General features: G+C 38.6%; 1 long non-coding RNA gene across 1 annotated transcript; it reads left to right on the forward strand.

Moving 5' to 3' along the window:
* On the forward strand, positions 1 to 6,449 carry LOC124999317. Its single transcript, XR_007111183.1, has 2 exons — positions 1 to 4,268; positions 4,308 to 6,449. It is a non-coding gene; the product is annotated as an uncharacterized LOC124999317 (long non-coding RNA).
* The last annotated feature ends 1,331 nt before the right edge of the window (positions 6,450 to 7,780 follow it).

Raw genomic sequence — 7,780 nt, forward strand, 5'->3', positions numbered from 1 at the left:
CTACCAACAAAGCATGCTAAATATGTCAGAGTCTTGGGAGTGAAAGTGATTTTTAACAACGGTTATATTTAATGCTTTAAAAGTCTCTAACATAGACAGTATAAAGATGGACTTTAAATAAGTACAGTGTATAATCCAACATTTTCTTGTAACAGAGTGTAGGGTTAATTACACAAAAAGGTGAGTACTGATCCAACTCTGAATAGTGTCAATTTGTCCAGTGCGGAGGTGCATTGTCCATATTTATATACAGGCTATGGTCTCCAATGATTAAAGAAAGATGAAAGAATTTTTAATTTGTGTCCTGTGTAGTGATTCAAGGATTCATGCAAAGCACATATCTGAGGGAAAACTAATGTTATAACACAAGTATAGAGCCGAAACATAAAAAAAAGTTGGATTTTATCATCTTTTAATAGTGATAGTTCTTACATCAAAAGACATTAAGGTTGTCCAATATGCAGACGATGACCTCCTTTTCGTGCAATCAATACTTTTCAAGTAATTTTATAAAATAATCGCATGCACTTTCTGTCTGGTTTAGAAGAATCATGCGTTTATGTTTAATACATAACAGGAACTAGGTGGTGATAAGTGTGGCTTAGCAAAAAGGAAAGAAATAGGTGGAAATAGTAAGCCTCCCTTCCTCTTTCCAAATTAAATAAAAGTGAAGTGCTATGACCTCTGAAACTCACAAATTAACATGTGAACGTTGCCACAGGTTTCCAGGCAACTTTCTGCTACGAAGCGACCATGTGTGTCCAGCTACACTTACGCCGAGCGTAGCTCAAGCCTTTGTCAACGCTGTCATCACATATGATGGGTTGATGAATGACTACGTCACTGGAGCGTTGAAAGAAGAAGCCAGCTTTGATTTATAGCTTGTCGGTCATTTCAGTTGTAATGTGTCAAGTCAACGTTGGACAAAGCCAGGCTAGCAGTTTCCACCAGTTTCAAGTCTTTATGCTACGGTAAGCTAATCGCCTCCTGGCTCCAGCCCTAAAATCACTGCACAGGCATGGGAATTATACCTGTCTTCTCATCACAATCCATCGCAAAAAAATCCCATGTTTGTTCGTTCATACATACATTAGCAATCATTCAATTTTGAGGTATTCCTAGAAACAAAAAAATCACAAAACCAAAAGAGACATTTTGGGCATCAAACCCATTTTATTTCAACTTAATGCAGTTTAATCCAACACAGTGCACATGCAAAGTATCATATTTAAATATATATACTGTATGTTTGTACCAAGTGTCATGTTTTGAAATTTAAATATTCCAACATTTAGGTAATAAATTAAAGAAACGTTACCAAAAAACACTGCCCACAATGAGTATACACTTTTAATTAAAAGCATAAGATACGTGATAAATTTGCAATGTTCATAGTTGTACTTTTTCAGAAAATATTTGTTTTTAAAAACACAAATTCAGCGTGAGACACCAGAAAGGAAATAAAAAATATCACAATTAGACAAATATTTTGTTATGTCCTACATCTTTCACTTAAAGGTATTATGTGTAGGATTGTCTCTGAACTTAACACTACTACTACTAGAATAACATGTGCTACAACTTACAGTCACTATGAGCTGCTTCATGACAGCAAAGTTATTATATTTCCTTTGCCTCTGAATATTTAAACTGCTAATACAGAAGTAAGTGACCAACTCGCAGACTTCACCCAAAATTAAAGGTGGCTTTTTTATTTTTATTTATTATTCAAGAAAAGCAAGAATCACTGAGTTTAACGACCAGACGTGACGTCTGAACCGAGTCATAATATAACCGTAATACACCGTCTTCAAAGAGAATACTACACATAGCACCTTTAGAATCATTTTCACATTGAACTGTTGCTCAGATTATTGGAAACACAATAAGAAATCCTCAAAACAGTGCACAAAATAAAACAAAAAAAAACAAACAAAAAAAATCACAGTTGAAGAAGCAACTACAGCATAGCCATGGGGGTACGTCTAGAAAATCCTAGTACTGATGAATTGAAGTCGTGTGTTGACATTTCTGACGTCTAGCTGAGAATTTGATATGTCAACGCCTTTAGAAGCAAACGGGCACCAGATATCTGTCGTGTGCCTGAGTGATGGAGGTAGAAACGCTGGGCTAATGGTAAAAATACAGCATAGGCGAGAATGAATTAGTTGACCTTTTTGCTTGCGTCAAATATTAGTTTTAGTGTATATTTAGTAGAAGTAGCATATGGCTTACCTGTGGCACAGTCTGCAACCTAACTTTAAGCTGTCAAAAGCGCACATGCTTTTGTCTTGAGGGGAATGTTAGACCTGTTGCACTGGTAGACTTTAAGGGACCGTTAAAGGACGTTTCAGGAAATATGCTTATCTGATTTCTTGCCAAGCATTAGAAGAGACGATTGAAAATGCCTCTGATGTCTGAACAGTAGACTATGGAGCAGTTAGCAACTAGCAGAAGTTAACAAGAGTGTCCCCGCAGAAAGTGGAAGCTTAAAAATATGCTTTGGGGTTCGTGGCTAGAAGTTTGTAGTGCATGTGACGCACAAGTTGTTACACCAGAGACGTAGAGAGCCGTAGTCTGTTCTGTTCTAACCAAGCAGCAACTTCAGGGCCTGAAAAGTGAAGTTCCCCCAAATGGTCAGTTGAGCCTGGCTCCAAAAGGTAGTCAATACCCACAGACCTCCACGTTTAAAAATAAAATAACTATACAGAAATAAATGTTTTCACAGCCTGGTGCTTTGGACTCTAAAGCTAATTGCTAAAACATGGCTGCCCTCACAGGTTGCTAGCTATCTGGGAGTCAAGCAATGCCAAGATGGCGCCCACTGGAGACACCCACTGAGCTTCAATACTGGTTTTTAGGATACCTATGGTTAATATCATCAGAAGTTCATCCACATTCATATACAGCAAGTAAAGACTATGATGATTGTATGACTCGTCTTCGGCAATATTTCAGCGAAAGTTTCAGTCGCCATTGTTGAAAGTAAAGCAAGTAGTAGAAACAAGAAAGGTCCGTTACCAAACCGTTGGTTAAAATCTGTTGTATTTACATTTTGTTGTTTTTGCGCTAAGTTAACAAAGGACATTCAAAATGTTACTTGTAGATGCTGGTAGACAAATGTTGTTCACTTCACAGACCACGAATAGCTGTTTCTGCTAATTTTAGCTTCATTTCTACCATTCAGACAAGATAATGGTCCCGTTCCTCTCAAACATGAACGAGCACATTTCCCAAAACGTCAAAAGATCTCCAAGGACAACACTCTTACCACCAGTGTCACTGACTTCCTTCCATTAAAAACAGTGCAAAGTGCAGCTCCACACTCATATTGTTTGATTTGACACAGACAAACAGAGACGTGTGAAACCAAGATTACAAAACACACAGCGAGCCACGTTTGACCAGCTTATAAAAGTCAATTTAAAAAAGTTGCGCTGAGTACAAAATAAACCGCAGGTCTGATAACATCAACTAGTGAGTTCTGACCTGACACTAAAAAAACCAAACCTTTAAATTTTCTTCATTTGCTTAACCACCTATATATAGAGGAGCCAGGTGAACCAGCTGAACCTGAAGTGCTGCCACGCTACCTGTGTTTTTTTTCTTTTTCGCCAAACGAATCTTCTGCACACACCCATGTAGTTACAACTACATCACGCAGACTCAACTCTTTCCACTTTGCAGCTGCCGCATGGATGCTATTTTTATTTTTTTGAATACGTCCGTCTATCTTAGCTGCTGCTCGTCCTCTGTAATGTCCCTCCACTCTCCCAGACATTAGTTGAAGGGAGGAGGAGAAAAAAAGCTGTTCATGAAAAAGATATCACAGCCTCACTGGCTTTGCTAACACAAAATTTGACGCCTACACCGTAGCCTGACCTGAACCTCGCCAGGAATGTAGTGGCAACACAAAGCGCAAGAGCTGGAATTGGTTCGCCTGGTAGCGGCAGTGTTTCTGGTATTTACGGCTACTTCTCCACCTCTGCATATTCACATTTTTGAATCGATTGTTTTGGATCAATAAGGACGGACCACGTCGACGAAAGGTTAACCGAGGAGGGTCAAAGATATAAATATTTGTCGTCTCCGGCAAAATTTCGGCGAAGGTTTCAGTTGCCATTGTTAAAAGTGAATCAAAAATTAACCAGACTGGCAAAAAAAGACACGCTCTTATGTCTTTTTGTAGAGAAAGATTTTATAGAGCGAGCCAGATCGACAAGCGCACAAGTATAAATAGCTCACACTGGCGTAGGCTACATACGTAGGTTACATACGTATGTTCCGTACGTAGATTATATACGTAGGTTACGTCGTCTATGTACTTTATATAATCCTTAATCAAAAAAGAAGAAGAACTATTTAAGCCGAAAGAGAAGTCACGTCACAGTTCTCCACATTTGACAGGCGCACACAGTTACAGACTGGCCATAAATAAATAACTATTCTACTCTGCAATTCTTATGGCTAAACCTTTTTCTAACATGGGCGACAAAAACGTTCGTCATGATGAGATGAGGGTGATTTTTTTTTTTTTTTGTTTTGTTTTCTTTTTACACAATACTGGATGAGAATAAGACGATGAAAAAACTGTGAGCACCATTGGAAATCTTTTCAGTGAGGTTCTCCATTAAGCTAAACCCGACACGTCTGTGAGTCAGACCAGAGAGCAAAACAAAGATACAATTAAGTTAAGTAAACAAACAGATATCCCTTATGTCGTATGGATGAAGTTGGACAAAAAAAGGAAGATGAGGATAAGATGCCAAATAACTAAAAAGCATTTTATTTAGTTGTCATACTTTTTTTTTTAGATTTGCGTCCGAACAAAAGACGCAAACAAGTCATGCAATGGTTTTGTAAAGACGCCTGGTATTAAAACTGTTTAAGCTTTAATTCGTATAGGACACATTAGAAAGTTTGCATTTTAAGATTTTCTAATTTACGCTCAGGCTACAGGGGTTTTAAGAACAGATTCTGAAATCTGTTGGTATCACACACTTGGGGCGAAACATCACAATTAGTCTTCTCCTTAATCTCGGCAAACTACGGACGAGAAACAATTTGACAACAATTTGACTGACTGCAGTCAAAGTATCGTACCAGAAACTTAAAATTGTCGCTTTTTTCAAGAAAAAATTATCGCACATACCCGATAACCACATCCCATATAGTACAGCTTATAATGCAGCTTTACCTTTTAATGAACTAACAAGACTATTTGTTTATGCTAATAGCCATGTACTGAAGGGGTCAACTTATCGCACTTTATGGGATTTTTGGAATTACTGATGGTACAGATTATCGTACAAATACGACAATTATCGTACGTCTGGTAATGCCGACTGCAGTGCAACAACTCACTGTGAATCACTTTTATAATGCGAGCTAATGTTAGCTCAGAGGGATACTATGTTTACTGTTGCAGATTTGTTTTTTTAAGTGAAACCGCCAAAGTAATCATCCAGATTTTGAAATTCTAAACATCACACGTGTCCGAGGTCAGTCGGAGGAGCCCCAGTTGACCTGTGAGCAGATCTGTAAACCATCTCATGACCAGATAATCTGAGCTGATCCTCAGTTTTGAGTGCGGTCCAGACTAGAATGTTGGGAGGCTTGAATGTCCTGCAGTCCGACAGGGAAAGCGATTTAGTATTTAGTGCTGCTTTAATCCAGAGAAAATGTGAATAAACCTCAATAAAAGCATGTTTTTGTTTTTTTTTTCCCATGGAAATTAATAATAAAATAAAGAGTGATATTTGACTGAAAGGAGAAGAAGGTCAGTGAGTGGCTGAAGGGGGAGATACGTATGGCTTTAAGGTTATGCATATATTCATTATGCAGTTTGTCTGGAAATTGCTCCCCTAATATTCAACTCAAGTGTGCGAAACGAGACCTAATATTGATGATATGATATTTAGCAGACACAAAGACAAAAAAGACAGAAAATGACAACAAAAGACAAGCGAAAAAACAAATGATGGCATTTGATTGTCGGCTTTTTCTTCGCGCTCATACGTGAACAAAATGACTCCCAGTAGGTGACCTTCTATTCTACTATTTTGTCGATCCCATTTATATCAGTGGACACTGGCTGTTAAAAAACACTAAGCAGGTAGGATATATTGTTGTATTAGACTGCATTAAATTCATATTTTATCGTGGAAACTTGGTTTAGGTTATATCATGGGGGGGAGAACTAAGACTTTTTTTGTTTTTTGCTAAAACATGATTATTTTAAAACCGTACAACACATTTTCAATGTATTTTTGTAGTTACCACCTTTTTTTCCCCTCAATTTCTCGAACCTCGATCTCTGCAGGTGCACCAGGACAGAGCACGAAATCTATTGGGGTTGTTCTCTTTTTTTTTTTAAATCTTGCACTAGTAATCTCAAAAATATTTAGTTGTGTCGTCAGTTTTAATTAAGCATTAATTTTCTAAAAACAGCATTGGCTTTGCTTCGTTTCTTGCATATCTGTTAGCAAAACTACAAGGTGGTGGGTGGTGGTGGTGGTGGTGGTGGGGCGGGAGGGGTTTCTTTTCTTTTCACATATTAAATAATGAAGTACCAGCCCTTTTTGGATGAAGAAATAAAAATACTAATATATTTTTAGGAATAGTAGGAATAGTAAGAACCTTGTTTTTCCTTCTTTTCTTTTTTTAATGTAGTAATATGCTGGTCATCGCCACGCCCAGAGATCCACTCTGAACGTGACCGGAAAGGTTGGACTGTTTGGACCTGAGAACTTCGGCTGCTGAGATTCACTTTGTGAGAGAGATTGGGTTTGTGTTAATGACCGTTTGACGTTTTCTACACCCGGCCTCGCAAATGAACCATGATCGAAAACATGCCACTAAATTTTTCATCTTTATACACCAATCAGGCATAACATTATGACCACCGTCCTAATACTGTGCCTCCAGAACAGTTTTGACTCATCGTCTTCTTGGTGTTGTTAGTGGGGGGGCTTTGGGTCCTATGGGGTGAGGGGAGGGACCTATGTGGATCATCCCACTAATACTTGATCAGTTTGGGATCTAGTGAATTTGGAGGTCTTTTGAGTTGTTCTAAAACCATTTTTGCGTCTGTGTCAGGCTGCATCCTGCTGTGGATGGAGTCGGGAGTCTGGTCTGGTCTGGTCTGGTCTGGTCTGGTCTGGTCTTGTCTAGTGTAGGTGGGTTTTACCAAGCGGCAACCTCCAGGTCTGAGCAATGAAGCACATGTGGAAGTGCAAAAACCTGCAGTTCATCGAGTGGCCACTTGAGGCTCCAAAAGGGAGCATTATTAAACATGCAACAGCCTGGTACAAAAGATGGTCTCAATTATTTCAGTATTCATGACAACTGTTCCATGGGGTGAGTTTTTTCTAACTCATATGTTTATTTTTTATTAAGGTAATTGAGGGCGTTCCCGCTTTGAGTGACAGGCTAACAGCTCATCCAACATGGTGCCCACTTCAGGCTTAAATTTCGAGGTTCAGAATCCAATGGGTGACGTCACGATAGGTTTGTCGATTGCATATACAGTCAATGGGTGATACACGTTTAAGTAACACCCACATGAATGAATATCAGGTCCAAATGTTTCCCAGCAGAATGCTAAATTGTCACAACATGGTTTAAATGTTATTCACTTCTCCCGTCAGTGGTCATAATGCTGTGGCTGATGGGTGTATATGTGTTCGAAATGTACATGAAACAGTTTAGAAAAAATAGTTTCTTATTCTTTCAGGTCGGTTGCAGGGTTAGAAAATAAACCGTTGTTTTCCCAGTGCAG

Source organism: Mugil cephalus, chromosome 21 (genome assembly GCF_022458985.1).
Source record: "Mugil cephalus isolate CIBA_MC_2020 chromosome 21, CIBA_Mcephalus_1.1, whole genome shotgun sequence".
Classification (NCBI taxonomy): domain Eukaryota; kingdom Metazoa; phylum Chordata; class Actinopteri; order Mugiliformes; family Mugilidae; genus Mugil; species Mugil cephalus.